The 18,492-nt window shown below is 36.5% G+C and overlaps 1 protein-coding gene across 10 annotated transcripts in view; it reads right to left on the minus strand.

The window, feature by feature from the left end:
- NCOA1 (nuclear receptor coactivator 1) overlaps positions 1–18,492 on the minus strand; it is a 264,180-nt gene that overhangs the window by 194,703 nt on the left and 50,985 nt on the right. For 8 of the 10 annotated variants that reach the window (XM_081254782.1, XM_081254783.1, XM_081254773.1 and 5 more), the window contains exon 2: positions 3,867–3,993. The gene's annotated coding sequence lies outside the window, so the exon portion shown is untranslated. Of the gene's footprint in view, positions 1–3,857; positions 3,994–18,492 lie in introns of all 10 variants that reach the window. The other 2 variants (XM_081254779.1, XM_081254778.1) reach the window with 1 other exon arrangement.

An 18,492-nucleotide genomic window follows, 5' to 3' on the forward strand; every position in this document is an offset into this window, starting at 1 on the left:
TTGCTTACATCCACAATTTTTACTGGTTTTTTTCAACATTAAATCACAACCAGAAATCACATTACTAAATGCCAATTTTTCTCTCTGGAAAAAAGCAGGATATAAATTTATATCTTAGTGCAATTTCTTTTATTCACAGACCAAGTGCACCCTCTCCTACAGCTAAAGTTGTTGGGTTTTGATCAGAGGAACCAATGCAACTTTTCCAGACAACAATGGCTTAAAAAAACCAACCAACCACCAGCAACAACAACAACAATAAAACAAAATATCAACAAAAAACTCTTCTGTTAGTATGGATTTCTCAGCGATTAAACAGTAACACATCTCTATGAAGTGCTGGTATGTCCTCAGCACATCAGTGCTTTTATCCAACTGAAAAACAAAAAATTCTGCTAGCATGCACACGACAGTAATTGCTTTTCCAGATGGTATGCCTTTGATAAGGGATTTTTGCCAAAAGCTCATTTTACTTTCTCTCCAAGCATAATATTTGTCGTTAAGTTTGAAACTGGTTTGACAAGCTTCTCAGTAGTAGTGTGAGTTGACCTGTTTTTTGCTAGAAGAAGGATAACTGTGAATGATACTTCAGTAGTGTGGTCTTCTCTATCTTTAGCAAAAATGTGCATTAATCTAACACTGAAAAGCATCTATAATTTTATACACTTTTTTCATTTTTCATCAAAAGTCTAAAAAGTAACTATTAAAGAAAAGGAAACTAAGACAAATATTAATTCAGTTCCTCAGGGTAGCTTGAAAGTAGAAGAGCCAAAGCTTGTGCTCTCTCCATCACACCACAGAGAAAATCATGGTGGCAAGGGAATACCTATTCCCTCAATTATACCTTGTTGAAATGTTTTTAAGTGCTTTTGTGAGTCCAAACAAAATATTTTTAAAAGGTACTATTTCAATTTAATGTAAACTATAATCCAAGACATCACCTTACAAATGTTCTAGGGCCTTAACTCATGTACTGATTTTGTTTTGTTTTAATCCCCCTTCCCAAAAAAACAAAATCCCACTATCTCAAAATCTTAAAATCCTCTCAAAAATTTTTAAGAAAATATTGTCAAAAAAAAAGAAAGAAAATATTGTCAAAATGTATTATATAAAACTTCTGAGCACAAGTTTGTGAAATTTTTACTTCATTTTTGAAAGGGAAAATGACAAATATTACTTTGCAAATGCGCGGGGCAATATAAGAAATTGATGAATTAGAAATCCCTAATTTAAGGATTTAAGCAACCTAATTTGGTTATATGGCACTTTCACAAGTAGAACCATAAATGGGTAACAACCACAACCAATTAGTCACCAAATTCAATTGATCAGAATTTCCTACTCTCTTTTTGTTGACATCTGAATACAGAACTTAACTATATTACTTAGAAAGGAATACTAAACTATGATTTTATGTGCTCATTTCATAATTTTTTTTCTTTTTAATTAATTTATTTATTTCTATTTTATTTTTGGCTTCATTGGGTCTTCATTGCTGCGCATGGGCTTTCTCTAGTTGCAGCGAGCAGGGGGCTACTCTTCATTGTGGTGCGCGGGCTTCTCATTGCGGTGGCTCCTCTTGTTGCGGAGCATGGGCTCTAGGTGCGCGGACTTCAGTAGTTGTGGCGCAAGGGCTTAGTTGCTCTGCAGCATGTGGGATCTTCCTGGACAAGGGCTCGAACCCGTGTCCCCTGCATTGGCAGACATATTCTTAACTACTGCACTACCAGGGAAGTCCTCATAATTGCTTTTAAATGGTTTTCAGATGAGAGTATTTAGCCTCCCTAGCCCCAGAGTAAACATTCTGAGTGAAAGATGTCTTCAACTTCATTCATAATGAAGTTATAGAATAATTTATATCCTTCCACATATTTAGACTTATTCTTTGCAAAGCCTGAACATTCAACTAATGTTGTTAAATGAAAGTAAGAAGGAAAGATAGCTTTAAAAAATAAGTGAGGGACTTCCCTAGTTGTCTAGTGGTTAAGAATCCGTCTTGCACTGCAGGGGATGCCAGGGAACTAAGATCCCACATGCAACGGGGCAACTAAGCCCGCGTGCCACAACTAGAGAGCCCATGTGCTGCAACTACACAGCCCATGAGCTCTGGAGCCCACGCACCACAACTAAGAGCCTGCACGCTGCAACAAAAGATCCCGTGTGCTGCCACTAAGACCTGACACAGCCAAAAAATAAATAAAATACATCCAAATTTTTTAAAAAGGGAAATGATTCTGGTAATAAGTCAAATTATATATTTAATATCATTATCATTTGATTCAAAATGACACCAAAAAATCTTTGAAAACTACAATACACCTGCTAGCTGCCAGAGAAGTTTTAAAACTTCTCATCAAAACAACCTCTTTGTCATCTGCTATTTGATTCGAGGTAACTTTTCTTTGGCAAAAACTGCTCAATTATACCACCGCCTTCTAGAAAGTAATCCATTTATTTTAACTGAAGCAGTCTTAGGTTTTCCAATATGGATTCTTATATTTTAGAATTTACTGTTTTACATATTCTTCTTCTGAAACAGAATAAAATGAAATTTAAAATCCAAGTAATAAGTGATACATTTTTCTCAGATTTTCATCTTCTCTATAATCTAGCAAAATTAATTTACAAACCTTTATAATGTATACAGAGAACCAACCAACTCTGACTGTCCCTAAAAATAATTATCTTTCCATACTTTCTGCCTATTTGGAAAAATACAATTAACACGAAATTATTTTGTTGTTAAATAAACACCAAACTAACTGTACCCTCTTTGAAATTTATATATATTTTAGAAAAATAGAGACCACTATGTTTTCTGTTGATACTATGTTTCCTTTGATTGTTTTCAATTGTCTTATATAGTCTTTAAAGTGGACAGCCACCCAATGATTTGGAAGTATCATCTGACACTTTAATTACATGCCTGGTTTTTCTGATCTAAGTAAAACTAACCCGTCAGATCGCCGAGGTCCTATAGAAACAGTCTACCGGGAGTATAAGTGACATTTCTTGGTGAATAGAAAACTCTTAACAGTAAGTTTAGGAAAACAGGAAAGAGAGGTTTCCAAATCAAACTAAAGGACAATCACTAAGATCTCTTGTATCATGTAAGCACACTTGGTAGGAGTGCTGAATTCAATTGCTCATCTCAGAGGGTCATGACGTAAATAAAATAATTACTAAATTGACATTTATTTATTCCAGTTCTTCTATACTGAGTGTTAATCTGCATTCAGTGTATTTCTTTTTTTTTAATGAACATTTTGATATATTTTCTTACATTTGTGTTTCTTCTTTTTTTAAAATAAATTTATTTACTTTATTTAGTTTTGGCTGCTTTGGTTCTTGCTTTGTGCGCAGCTTTCTCTAGTTGCAGCACATGGGCTTCTCATTGCAGTGGCTTCTCTTGTTGCGGAGCATGGGCTCTAGGCACGTGGGCTTCAGTAGTTGTGGCACGCGGGCTCATAGCTGTGGCTGGCGGGCTCTAAAGCGCAGGCTCAGTAGTTGTGGCTCACGGGCTTAGTTGCTCTGCGGCATGTGGGATCTTCCTGGACCAGGGCTTGAACCCATGTCCCCTGCACTGGCAGGCGGATTCTTAACCACTGCGCCATCAGGGAAGTCCATTATATTTCTTATAATTGACATGCTTTCCTAATTATAAGGATGACCTCCCTTTAAAATCTGAATCTCTTCTCAGATTTGGAGGAACGTGTGTGTGTGTGTGGGGGGGGGTGGCCTCTTCCCCAAAAGCTAACCATTCTAACATAAAAACTTTTAAACTTATGAAATCTATATAGGTAGAAATCAGCATTATAAAATGACTGCCAAGGAGTCAAATTAAAGTAAAACTGTACCTCGAATACCTTAGAATAAGTAGAAGTTCTAAATGTCGGTGTCTTCATTTGGAAGCAAAAATTCTTACTCCCTGATCTTGCCTGATGGTCCTTGATTTTTATCATCAGAGTCGGTTCCAGTCACATTCCATTCGATCTAAAGGAGAAAAGAGACATTTGTTCTACTGAAAACATTAGATTTTAGATACTGTGACACATCATTGTTTCCCTGTAAGCATACAAAGATTCTTATATGATGCTTTCGTTGTTCAAGAAATTCTAATTCCCATTCTTGTCCCTACCACAGATTTTAAAAACTGAAATGAAAGAATAAAGGTTAAATAAGTAAACAAATAAAGCTAATAACCAGTAATTAGTTACCAGCTTTAAAAAGGTTCAGATCCCCAAAGGAGGTATGCAGCAAATTGGGCTTTGCATTGGTTAATTCAAGGAGGCAAGAGACCTAAGCTACTGACTCACTCATCAGAGTTGCTGAAGTCATCCCAGCAGCAGTGGCCCCAGCACCCAGTTTCAGGTAAAATGGAACAGTAGGAGGAAACAGGATTTCCAGCAGAAGATACCTCTATGATAAAGAAGCACCCAATATGATGGCTGTCATTCATTCCCAGGTCCTTGGCAGTAGGACGTGACAAGTTGTGGACTTTCCTAAATTAATGGTAGTGCTGTATCTTCCCATTCTGCCTCAAAGCTAACTCCAAACAGTGGGACTGTGCAGACATCAGAGGATGCTTAAGAAAGGCAAGCCCTACTGGCTTTTGTTATTTAAAGCCTAATTGCTTTAGGTTTTACCAGCCAGAGTTAAGCTTTCCACTAATATTCCCTTTAGATTACAAAGACACAGGGGATCAGGCTCCAGAGACAATCATTACACCACAGGTCAATTCAGGAATCCTGCTAGTTACTTCTACCTGTGGCTCCCACCCCTGTCACCTTCGGGCTTTATTCAAAACATAAACCACTGTGACTACCTTTTCTCTTGTTCTCATGCCCACAGTGTCCTCTTTGCTGTCTCGGTCACCGCATGAGTTCCCCAACGGCCGCCCTTCCTTCCAACCTTTTCCACAGGGACCTCTGGAAACCCCTTTTACACAGTAAAACAAAAGACCTCTACATCCTCAACCTTATCACTGAACACTACTTTCAACCACTGGGCTAAATCTGGCTCTTGAAAAGAACCCTCTAGAGTGAAGACTAAAGCCATAGGAATCAACCTTGTCCACAGTAACATTTCCAGACCCTCACTCACAAGCAGTCCCATTCCCTCCCTCAGGGTCATGCCATCTGGCTGTCCTACCCTCTTCTTGACTTTGTCATTCAATATTCCACTCTATCTTTTCTAACCGGGGTCCAGACTCAATCCCTTAGATGCACTCTACCTACACTCATCTTTCCAGTTGTGTGTTATCACCAATCTCAAAATCTTGGTTGTCACCCAAGCTATCAGTCCACCAAGTACGTTACTTTCTTTCTTCCACTTCACCACTCTCAAATTCCTAATCCTGGGTCAATTCAGTCACCTGCTAGAGAAAAAACACACAACCACGTGGACTGATCCTGCTATAATATTAAGGTCTTCAAATTTAGTTAAGACACTGAATGCTATCTATGTCATTAATCAGATCCTTCTCCCGTAACGCACACTGCCTTTGTTCCCAAATGTGCAACTCTCCCTCTTCCAGCCCCACCTGGGTAGAATGGGAAAGGAGTTTTATGTTTTCCTTAACCACTTATATTGTGAAAATACTATTTCTTTCATCTACTTTTAACATTTTCTGTCTATCGCTGGCTTTCAATACAAAAGTTTTTCTTTTCATGTGGCCAGATTTACCCATCAGTGCATTTTTCACTTCTTTTATTATTTCTTTGCTTAGAAATTTCTTCCCCTTCAATGATAACAGATAAATACTCTGATTTTCACTTTTCTGTGGGCTAAATTATTTGAATACTTCATTCCAAATGATGTATGGAAAGAGATTTAACTCTGAACTGACCTGTATTCCAAATTGCCAGTTTTCCTAACAACATTAAGTAATTAAGTAAACCACCCCTTGATTTATAAATTTCTTCTTATACATTTCATTTGTCTACAACAAGGTTGATTTCTGGGCTATAATCTATTTACGTAATGTGATTATTGTTTCTTTATAATTTGTAATAAGAATATTCTTTGGTATTCTCATCTCCTGTTCTTCCTGACAATAGTTAGATACATTTTATCAGTTTCCAAGGATATGCCCAGTAGTTTCATGAGTAAGAAATGGTTCCCCAGTCCACTCTCAGCACTCTGTGTTTCTGTTATAGTTGCTGCCTAAACACAATGCTCCTTTCTGCTTTGAGGGATCATCCACATTGGGTGTAGACCCAAAACCTTTCTAAGCATGCTAGAAAACCAGCCTTTCTATATATTTATTCATCTAGAGCAAGATTCATAAAACCTTGATCTTTGCAATTCTCCATGCTTTGTATTTACCTTTTCATCTGTAAAATCTGCTTTATGTAAAATAAAGGTATCTCACACACAATTTTTATTTCATAGGCCAACATATTTTATCAGCTCTAAAGTATTTTTCAAATCTTCCTGTTATCTTTTAACATTCACATAATGTTTATTAACTTTAACTTTTCTTAATATATACTACATTCACATGAATCAAAAAAAATCAAAATGATGTAAAAAGGAACATAACATGTTTGAGAAGTCTCATTTATATATCATCCACATGCAGCTCGCGTTGTCCTTGCTTACTACAGGTCACCACTTTTATTAGTTCGTTGTATGTATATCCTTCTAGTGATTCTTTATGCAAATACACTTAACTGCAAATATAATCTTATTCTTCCTGCCTTCTTACACAAAATATTCAGTTTTGTACCTTATTTTTTTTCACTCATTATATCCTACAGATTTTCCATGTTAGGATATGTTTTATCACTGTTTTTTAAAACTCCATGATATTTCATTGTGTGAATATATACTAGCTTGTGTAACCAAGCCCATAGTTCTAAGAAATTAGATTCTACAAATTTAAGTCTTATTTCTGAAAATAATTTAGTTCAAGAGCAATAACTGTACACAGGAAACTATGTGGTATGATTTCACAAATTTTTATTATATTAATAAATGTAAGTTCTCTTGTATATTTCTTTATCTTTTATCTCAAGTTTACTTTATGATCCTACCTAAAATCTATCAACCATAACAGTCATAAACTTTGAAAGTAGAAGGACAGTTCTCAGGTTGAGAGGTCTCGAATTCTGAAAGCTGCTCAACCTCAATGAAGGTTTCAATGGGTCTGCAAAAATGAAATACAGCTGTACAGGAAGCAAAGCAGTTGTACAATTCAAGAAATGTTCTATTCTACTTGGTGGGATTGGGAAAAGCTTCATGGAGGAAGTAGTCCCTTGGGTTCAATCCTAAATGACAAAGTGCTCAAGAGGCAAATGAAGGCAAGAGAAAACATTCAAGAGGGATCCGAATAAGCAGCAGTTTGAAATAGCAAACCCTGTCAAGAACTCTAAGTAGTTCCACTTCCACCTAGAATGCAGAAAGCCACAAAAGAATGTTTTCCCACCCTAGTGAGAAAAAGCCAGATTTATAAAATCAAAACTTCTCTTGAATCTAATAAAGAATTGAAGTCAGAAGGCAACCAAGTAATTTAATACCAAAGAGGGACAAACTCCTCCAGGGAGAGGCTGTACACACAAACTGTTTTACCTTTGGCAGGTCATCAGAAGAAGTGGCCTCCATACATGTATGTAAGAAAAAAAAATCAGTTAAGAGTTTAACGAATTCTTAAAGACCAAGTATGAACTACTGTGTCAGTTAGGAATGGTTGAGAACCCCAGACACAAGGAGAGTTTACACTCAATTGCAAGTTTTTCTACATGCCTCAACCAGATTCTCACAAGAAAGATTAGAGGTAGGACAGCAAACCAGAGAAAGCCCTTCATCACTGAGGCAAGTGTGTACAAGGTGATGAGTACAGGCCTGAAGCTCTGCCTGCTTCCCCAACCTGTCCCCAACACAAAGCAAAAGCTTAGAGCCACTGGGGGAAGGACAGAAAACCCTCTCACCCCAGGGTCCAGGCAAAAGTCCACTGCTTCAGAGGAGAACAGAAGCAAAATACCTCTCCCAGATGGGGAGAAAACACTCTTAAGCTCCCAGACACAGGCAGAGATACACTGATGCTATGAGAAAGTAGAGGTAAAAAAAAACCCCTCTGCCACTGTGGGGGAGGGGGAGAGGAAAAAGTCTTGGGCAAAGGATCCTGCACCAATACCAACAGAGATGCACTACTACACGGGGGGGAAAGGATATTCCTGCCCAAGACCAACCACAAATGTATGACAGTGTTTGACCACCACAGGGAAGAGAAAGCAGGAAAGCTAAGAAAGTCCTACCATTGATACCCAGGAATGTATAGGGCCTGACAAGGATTGAGTCTGCACCAGAACAGAACAGAACTCTGCCCTGTCCCACAAGCATAGCACTGGGTAACAAGCAACAATAATCTATCACTGGGAGAAAAACAATAACACGAAATCCCTCTGCAAACAGATGTGCAAAGACTATTGAAAGATGAGGGTGATACAGGATCACAGAAAAATCCTGTAGTACCACATGCCACACTCAACACAAGGCAACAGCAGCCAAATGGAGAAATGTGAAGCCTGTGGTACACTGAAGGTAATAATGGCCACAAAATCCAAACCCACCTCATTTCAAGATTAGATTGACTCAACCTCTGACAAAAACAGCCTGAGAGAAGAGGATCACTTGTCTCTCCTATTCTTGTGTACATGATGATGAGCATTAAATCACAAATTATGAAGCATCCACAAAAGCAAGAAGAAATAACCATTTGTCAACAGATAAAGTAATCAACAGAATCAGGACTGATTCATTAATTGAAATTATCAAACATTCTAAAATAACTATGTTAAATGATCTAGTAGAAAAGATGGATAACATGCATAAAAAGATAGAAATTTTCAGCAGTGACATGGAAACTTTAAAAAAGTAAAATAGAAAAGCTAGAAACAACAAAATAAACTTTGTTTACATTAGAGAAGAAAAATTTCTTTGGCAGCCTCAACAGCAGCCTGGACACAGATTAGGAAAGACTCCGTGGACTTAAAGACAGGACAATAGAAATAATACAAAAGGAAACCACAGTTTTAAAAAACTGAAGGAAAAATACAGTTCAGGGCATCCAAGAGCTGTGGAACTATATCAAAATGTATAACATCCATTTAATTGGAGCCCCAGGAGAAGAAAACAAAAATAATAAGATAGAAGAAATACATGAAAAGATAATGGCCAAGAATTTTCCCAAATGAATCTAAGACAACAAACTAGAGAGCAAAAAATCCCAGAGAACCCCAATCATGATAAATACCAAAACACACACACACAAACAAACATACACGAGTATATCATAGTCAAACTGTAGAAAAACAAAGATAAAAATCTCTAAAACAGAGAAAAAAGAAAGACTACATACAAATAACAAAGATTAAAATTTCCTTATCTTCAGAAAATTATACAAGCCAAAGACAATATCTTTCAGGTACTGAAAGGAAAAAGAGCTGAACATAGAATTCTATAACCAGCAAAAATATTTTTGAAAACTGAAGGACGAAAGAAGGAATTTTTTGACAAATAAAATGAGAGAATTCACTGCCTGCAGACACCAGAAATCTTAAAAGATGTTCTTTAGGCAGCAGTGAAAATTCCCAGGTGAAAATTTGGATCTACAAAAAAGAAATGAAGAGCATTAGAAAGAGAAGGTAAAAATAAAAGACTATTTTTTTCATATTTTATTGATTTTAGAAGGTTAAACACAAACTAAAGCAAAAAATGATAATGTAGGGTTAATAACATACATAGAAATAGAATTTATGACAACATAGTATAAAGATGGAAGGTAGACAGTTGTTGAAGTATGCTGTATATAAGGTATTACATGACACATGAAGTAGTATAATATCATTTAAAGAAAAAATGTGATTTTAAAAAATGTGAAAAAAACTATTATAAGTTAAAGATATATATTTTAAACCGCAGAGTAGGGGCTCCCCTGGTGGCGCAGTGGTTAAGAATCCGCCTGCTAATGCAGGAGACACAGGTTTGAGCCCTGGTCTGGGAAGATCCCACATACCGCAGAACAACTAAGCCCATGCGCCACAACTATTGAGCCTGCACTCTAGAGCCCGCAAGCCACAACTACTGAGCCCGTGTGCCACAACTACTGAAGTCCGCGTACCTAGAGCCCATGCTCCCAACAAGAGAAGCCACCACAATGAGAAGCCTGCGCACCACAATGAAGAGTAGCCCCCGCTCACCACAACCAGAGAGAGATAAGCCTGTGTGCAGCAAAGAAGACCCAATGCAGCCAAAAATAAATAAATAAAATAAATAAAATAAACCATAGAGTAGGGGTTCTCAACCAGGAACAATTCTGCCCCCTCAGAGACATGTAGCAAAGTCTAGAAAGTTTTTTGGTCGTCACAACTGGTGGTGGGGAATGGGTGCTACTGTCATCTAGTAGATAGAGACCAGGGATGCTAAAAATCCTGCAATGGACACAGGTATTCCCTCCATGACCCAACAACAAAGAATTATGCAACCAAAAATACGAACAGTGCCAAGGCTAAGCAACCATGACCTAGAGCAACTGCAAAAATATGTGTGTGTGTATAAATACCCAGAATCAGCCAAGAGTTAGATAAAATGAAATTATGAAAAATGATTAATTCAATAGAACGCGAAAAAAATAAACAAAGATTCAAAATTAGAAAACAACTAGCAAGATGGTAGGTTTAAATCCAAACTTTCAATGATTATATTAAATAGAAATTATCTAAACACCCAATTAAAAGGAGGAGATTATCAGATCAAATTTTACAAACAAAATCCAATCGTATGCTATCCACGAGACACTTACTTTATATACAAAGACATAGGTTAAAAGTAAAAGGAGGGAAAGGAAAGACAGCATGGCTGTATTAATATCTGAAAAAGCAGACCTCAGAATAAGGAATATCACCAGTGATAAAGAGGGATACTACTTAACGAAAAAGGATCAATTCATGACAAAACTGTAAGGAGATTAGACAAATCCACAATTACAGTTGTAGACATTAATACTCCTCTGTTATTAATCAACAGAACAAGAAAACAGAAAATCACTAAGCTATAGAAAACCTGAAAATACTATTAACTGACTTGACCTAATTGGATATTTATAGAACATTTTACACAACAAGAACAGAAAATGCATTATTTTCAAGGGTACATGGAACATTCACCAAGAAAGACCATATTCTGGGCCATAAAACAAAACTCAAAATATTTAAAAGAATTTAAATTAAATAATGCATTTTCTCTGACCAAAACAGAATTAAGTTAGAATCAGTAACGGAAAGATAAAGAATTATCAAAGGTTGGAAATTAAACAACACAATTCTAAATAACTCAAAGATTAAAAAGAGAAATTAAAAAACACTTTTAATTGAATTAAAAGTAAAGTGGAACATATCAAAATTTGTGGGATACCACTAAAGCAGTTCTTAGAAAAACTTACAGCATAAAACATAAACTGCTTATATTAGAAAACAAAAGTCTTGCATCAATAATCTCAGCCTCCACCTTAAGTAGAAAAAGAAGAGCAAATTAAACACAAAGGAATTAGAAGGAAGAAATGAAACTAAAAACAAAAAGCAATAGAGAAAATTGATGAAACTGAAATGTAGTTCTTTGAGAATTTCAATAGCGCTGAATAAACTTCTGGCTAGAGAGAGAGAGAGAGAGGGAGGTCACAAATTAACTATACCAAGAATGAAAAGAGGACAGCACTAGAAATTGTACAGATATTAAAAGGATAATACGAGAATATTATGAGCTACTTTATGGCAATAAATTCTACAACTTTGATGAAACGTACCAAGTCCTTGGAAGTCTGAATACAAACTACCAAGTTCACTCAAGAAATTAAAAAACAACAGCTCTTAATATATTAAGAAAATTTAATTCATAATTTAAAATCTTCCCACGAAGAAAGTTCCATGACAAATGGCTTCCTTGGTAAATTCCACCAACATCTAAGGAAGAAATCATAACAGTAATACATAAATTTTCCAGAAATAAATGAAAACACTTCCCAATTCATCTTAGGAGGACAGCATAACTCTGATGTAAAAGTCAGACCAAAAAAACTGTAAGAAAAATAAATTACAGACCAATATCCTTTCATGAACATAGACACAAAATATCTTAACCAAATATTAGAAAAATGAATCTAGCAATATACAAAAAGGAATATATATCATGACCAAATAGCATTTATCCCAGGAATGCAATATTAGTTCAATATGAAAAAAAAATCCATCAATGTAATTCAACATATCAATAGACTAAAATATAAGCGATCATCTTCACAGATGCAAAAGAAATTCAGGAAAAACCCACAACCATTCATGATTCAAAACTCAGAAAACTAGGAACAGAAGGGAACGTCCTCAGCCTAAGACATGAATTTACAACAAATCTAAAGCTAATATCATACATAATCATGAAAGACTAATTGCTTTCCATCTAAGATCAGGAACAAGGCAAGAACATCTGTTCTCACCGCTCCTATTCAACAATGCACTGTACTGTCAGTACAATGCAAGAAAATGAAATAAAAGCCTAGAGATGAAAAAAAAAAACAAAAAGAAACAAAACTGTCTTTTGTCCACAAGTGACAGGACTGTCTATATAGAAAATCCCAAAGAATCTACTACTGAAACTAAATTTGCTTTGAATTTGGCAAAATTGCAGGATACAGAGTCAACGTACAAAATTCAACTGTATTTCTATATGGCAGCAATTAATAATTAGAAATAAATTGACAAAACAGTAGCAATTACATTAGCATCAAAAAAGAAAGATACAGGATAAATATAACAAAATAAATGAAAAATTCCTGTGCTCAAAAATACAAAACACCAAGTGAGAAATCAAAGACCTCAATAAATGGAAGTATACTGTTTTCAAAGATCAGATTAATCAGTGTTAATATATCAATTCTCCTCAAATTAGTGTATAGATTTAACATAAATCACAGTTAAAATCCCACCAGGAGGGACTTCCCTGGTGGCCCAGTGGATAAGAATCCGCCTGCCAATGCAGGGTTCGAGCCCTGGTCCGGGAAGATCCCACATGCCGCGGAACAACTAAGCCCGTGCATCACAACTACTGAGCCTGTGCTCTAGAGCCGGCGAGCCACAACTACTGAAGCCCCTGCACCTAGAGCCCGTGCTCCATAACAAGAGAAGCCACCGCAATGAGAAGCCCATGCACCACAAAGAAGCCACAACTAGAGAAAGCCCACACAGCAACAAAGACACAACGCAGCCAAAAATAAATAAATAAAAAGAAAAAATCCTACAAGGATTTTTAAAATAAAAACTGGTTAGCTGATTCTAAAATTTATATGGAAATGCACAGAACCTATAATACTAAAAATAATTCTAAAAACAAAGAACGCTGGAAATTTTATACTACCTGATTTCAATACTTTCCTTTTTTTTTTTAATGAAGATCTTTTTATTTTTGACCTGCAATTTTTTTTTTTTTTGGCTGCGCCATGCTTTATGCTGGATCTTTGTTCCCCCACCAGGCATTGAACCCATGCCCCCTGCAGCGGGAGCACAGAGTCTTAACCACTGGACTGCCACGGAAGTCCCTCAATACTTCCTATAGAGCTATAGTCATCAAGACATTATAATTCTGGTATAAGGATAAACACACACATCAATGGAACAGAAGAGACAGTCCAGAAATATATCTGTTATGGTCAATTGATTTTATTTGCAACAGAAGTACCATAGTAATTCAATGGAAAAAGAACTGTCTTTATAACAACTAGTGCTAGAACAAATGACAATCCATACGGGGGGAAAAAAAAGAACTTCAACCCACACCTCACATCTTATATAAAAATTAATAGACCTAGAGACTTCTCTGGTGGGCCAGTGGGTAAGACTTTGAGCTCCCAATGCAGTGGGCCCGGTTCGATCCCTGGTCGGGAAACTAGATCCTACATGCATGCCGCAACTAAGAGTCCGCATGCCACAACTAAAGATCCTGCATGCTGCAACTAAAAGATCCCACATGCCACAACTAAGACCCGGTGCAGCCAAGATAAACAAATAAATATTTTTTAAAAATTAATAAACTTAAATATTTTAAAATACAAAACTATAAAATTTCTAAAGGAAAACATAGGAGAAAATTTGGGGGATGTTAGGTTAGCCCAGAGGTTGGCAAACTTTTTCTGTAAACGGTCAGACAGTAAATATTTTAGGCTTTATGGGCTACGTCATCTCTGCTGCAAAGACTTAACTCTGTCCTGTAACATGAAAGCAGCTATAGAGAACATGGAAACAATCAGGCATAGCTATGTTCCAATGAAACTTTATTTACAAAAACAAGCAGTGGGCTGAATCAGCTGTAGTTTGCCAACACCTGAGTGAGGCAGTTTTTAGATATGAAACAAAAAGCATGGACCATAAAAGAAAAAATTGAGATATTGCACTTAAAATTTCAAACTTCTGTTCTTCCATAGACAGTGTTATGAAAATGTAAAGACAAGCCACAAACTTGGAGAAAATATCTGGAAGACAAATATCTGATAACTTGTTTCCGGAATATAAAAGAAATCTTCAGTATAATAAGAAGAAAATAAACAGTCCAGTAAAAACAATGGGCAAAGTTTTTGGACAATGCAAAAATGACAACTCTAACAAGCAGCCTGCTGATATGGTGCATGTGTTTAATCTTTCCTACTGGCCTTTAGGCTCCTGTCTGAATGGAACACCCAACATTCTGCCTTACACAAGAAGATAACCAACAAATAAAATAAAACCGTCAGAGCAGTTTTTAAGCTAAGTTGTAGACTAGTTAATACATGTACCTGTATAAAAAGTAAATTGTACTGACAGGCTATGGTGAATAGAAAGTCCCCCCTAGTCATCCAGCTCCGTTCCCTTGCTTACTGTCTATTCATTTGTATTCTATACATTAAAAAAGCATTTATATGTATTTTTAATGAAAGTGATGGCATACTATACAGCTTCTCATCCTGATTTTTTTAACTTAATGTGTTTTAGAACTTACTTCATATCATTCCTTATAGAATTTCCTCCTGCTCTTTTTTTTTAACAATTTCATGATATTCTATCATATGAATACATCATGATTTGTTAAACCAGTTCCTCATTGACAGACTCATATGTTGTTTCCAGTATTTTTCCATTACTGACAATGCTCTAAAGAATATCTGTGTACTCATGAAGTGGAATTACTTTCTGAGTCAAAGGGTATCTGAATTTTAAATTATGGTACCCTTCACTAGAACTGTGCTCCACAAAGTTTATCAGGGCTTAAAAAATATATATGAACATGTGTCAGTAAACCTTCCAGAGAAACTAAGATTTTCAGCTCTAAGTAATCCAAGATACTTGTTAAGCCAAGATAAATTTAGAGTGAGTGACAATGACAAGAGTGAAACTTAGCATGGCCCCTCATTATCCCCAATTTTTTCTACTAAATTAAGGTAATAATTTTTATTTAATATGTATAATCTAATTTCTAAGAGGACTTGAATTGGTTACAAGTTAAGACACAAGGTAAAGAGGATTAATCACAATAAAACTTTGTAAATAAAATTAAAAATTAAGATACTGTAGTAGTTAGTTGGTATGGCCACATAATAGCCTCCAAAGATGGCTGCCATCAAGTCCTTCCCTCTCTCTGTACACGTCACTCCACCCATGAGGATATGATGTTTATACCCCAGTTCCTTGAATCTTGGCTGGCCCTGTGACTTGCTTTGACCAACAGTGACCAAAAGTGACATTCTGAAGCTCCACAGACCAGGAGGACGGACAGTTTCCCCTTTCTCCCTCTTGGAAGCGAGAGGCCATGTAAGAAATCTGAATACCCTGAAATTATCATGCTGGTGAGAGGCCATGTGGAGGCACGCCAAAGTGCCAGACATGTGAGTGAAGCCTCCTTCCAGCCCAGCTACCAGCTGAGTGAATGCACCCAGCTGATGCCACACAGAGCAGAAGAATCCCCTAGCCAAGCCCTGACCAAATTCCTGACCCACAGAACTGTAAAAATAATAAATCAATGCCATTTTAAGCCACTAAGTTTGGGAGTGATTTGTTAAATGACAATAGGCAACTGAAACAGACACTATCAAATTCATAATATCAGCAAATTATAAACAATGAGTGTCAAATTGGGGTCCATGTTTCCAGGGTTGTAAGTTTTCATCTCTGATAAGAAGAAAACATGTAAATTTTGTATCTGAACTGTATGTACTTGAAAAAAGAACAATGAACCTAGTGGCCTATAGTTTCAAACATAATTTTAGAAAATGCACATCATTCAAATGATGTTGCTTATAGATATATTTATAGACAGACGGCATATCATTAAATCAAAATCAGTACAGGCATTTTCATGTTGGGGGAGACTGAGGTGACATGATCTTGATACTTTTGTTCTCTGAAGACCTAATACGAGAAATGAGATGAATACATAATTAAAATATTCATTAAACTATCTTCTCATATCTGATACTTTAAGTGAGCTTTTGATAGACACTAAATAGCTGTCAGTTTGTGATTAAATCTCCTAATAAGAATATACAGAATACTCTATAAGATTGGTTAAGGTTAGAGTCATACACATTAATAGCCCAAAAATCTACCTTTCCCCTAGAACAGCTCCCACTGAGATCAAAAATATTCTTTAATGCTATATCCCATGAAAATGCCTCAGTCCATACCTTATTTAACCTTAAACAGCATCTGCATAAATAACCATTCCCTTTCAGTCACTAAGTACAGCACACACTCAAAGCCTAGGGAGTTAAGTTCCACCTCCTTGAGGGAGGGAAGTGTCTGCATAAATTACCTGGAGCTCTTCTGTATGGGATAAATAAGTGGGGGACACTTACTTATTCAATCATTTAGGGTTATAATCCAATACTGTGTTATTTATTTTGTTATTCAAACTGATCCAGCTTTGGTCATTTGTTGCTCTTTCAGGTTGCCTCCTGTATCCTTTTGCCAAGCCCCATCCTTTTGGCTTTTGAGTATTTTCTTACCTTCTAGCTCTACAAAATGTTCCAGGTTCATCTTGCATATTCCCTGCGCCAGTCCTAGAATCAACTATTTTCCAAGAAGCTTACTTTTTTTCATTGGAAAATGGTATCAAATCAAAATCTTGGTGCTAGGTGTGCATAATGCTACTGGGGTGTCATTGCTTCTAGGCCCTTTTAGCAGACAGAGCTAGGAAATATATGTCTGTATACTTGGCCATATATACATACATATCTATAATTGTTTCTGTATCCATATCTACATTAACCTAAACGTGAGTTCATCCTGATTTCTCTAACTCTAATCTAGTACCATGTGATTTGTTCTAGCCTTCCCCTTGCCATGGTTGTCTGTAACCTCACTCACCAAAAGTGAGAAACCTGGCTCCCACAATTCACTGTCCATTTACTTATTTTAATACCAGTATACATGTACAATGGTTTCAGATTTGTTAGCCCACACTCTCCTGAATTTTTTTAATCATTATATAAGTTTTAGGTGTATCTCCTGAATTTTTGTCCTACTTTTTTAGCCATTCCTTCTAAAAGTCTTATTAGAAGAATCCTCATTTTAGATGTGTGTGTTCTAAGATCTTTCACCTAAATCTCTTCTCTCTCTGTACCTTCTACCAGGGTGATCTTTCACATCCATGATTTTAGTTACCTTCCAAATGCTGATACTTTCCAAATCAGTATCTCCAGCCCAGATGTCTCTCCTAAACTTCAAACCCATTTATCTAACTATCTACCCGATCTCAACTTCGGTGTCCCATAGGCACCTCAAACTGAACTCATCATCCTTCCTTAGTCTTCTCCTCCATGGTTCCTCTAATGAATGGCACCATCATCAACTACCTATTGCACAAGCCAGAGATTTAGGGATCATGTCTGTCTTCTTCCCTCTACATTTTCCTAATATCCAACCACCAAAGCCTACCACGAAAGCCTAAATCTTTCGCAAGTCCTTCTACTTCTCTCCATCCCATGACCCTACCACAGCCAGCCCAACATCACCTCTAACCTAGAAATATTTATTGTTATAACAAATGAATAAATAAGACAACTCTCTAACTGATCTTACTACCTTCAATTATACTGGCTCTAATTTGATATTTTCCACACCATAACCTGACTGATCTATCTAAAAAACAAACCAGATCATATCACTTTTTCATGATTAAAATCTGTTAATAGTTCCCCACTTCTCAAAATAAAGCCCAAGTGCTTCGATATTATTTTCAAGATTTTGTGTGATACTGTCCCTAGTTACCTCTCTGGTGTCATCTGTTCCTTTGTCTCACTTTGTATTGCCTGCAATCAACTAATCTGAAATCTTCTCAATTTCTTTCTCCTGTCTTATCTCAGATGTTCCTTCTTCAGAAAGCCATCTCTGCCTCTCCACCAAATCTGGGTTAAGTGCTCCTGCTCTATTCTGACATTCTATCACGTAGTCTATCCACTGGAGCATCCACTGC

This window comes from Mesoplodon bidens (genome assembly GCF_964165515.1).
Source record: "Mesoplodon bidens genome assembly, chromosome: 14".
Taxonomy (NCBI): Eukaryota; Metazoa; Chordata; class Mammalia; order Artiodactyla; family Ziphiidae; genus Mesoplodon; species Mesoplodon bidens.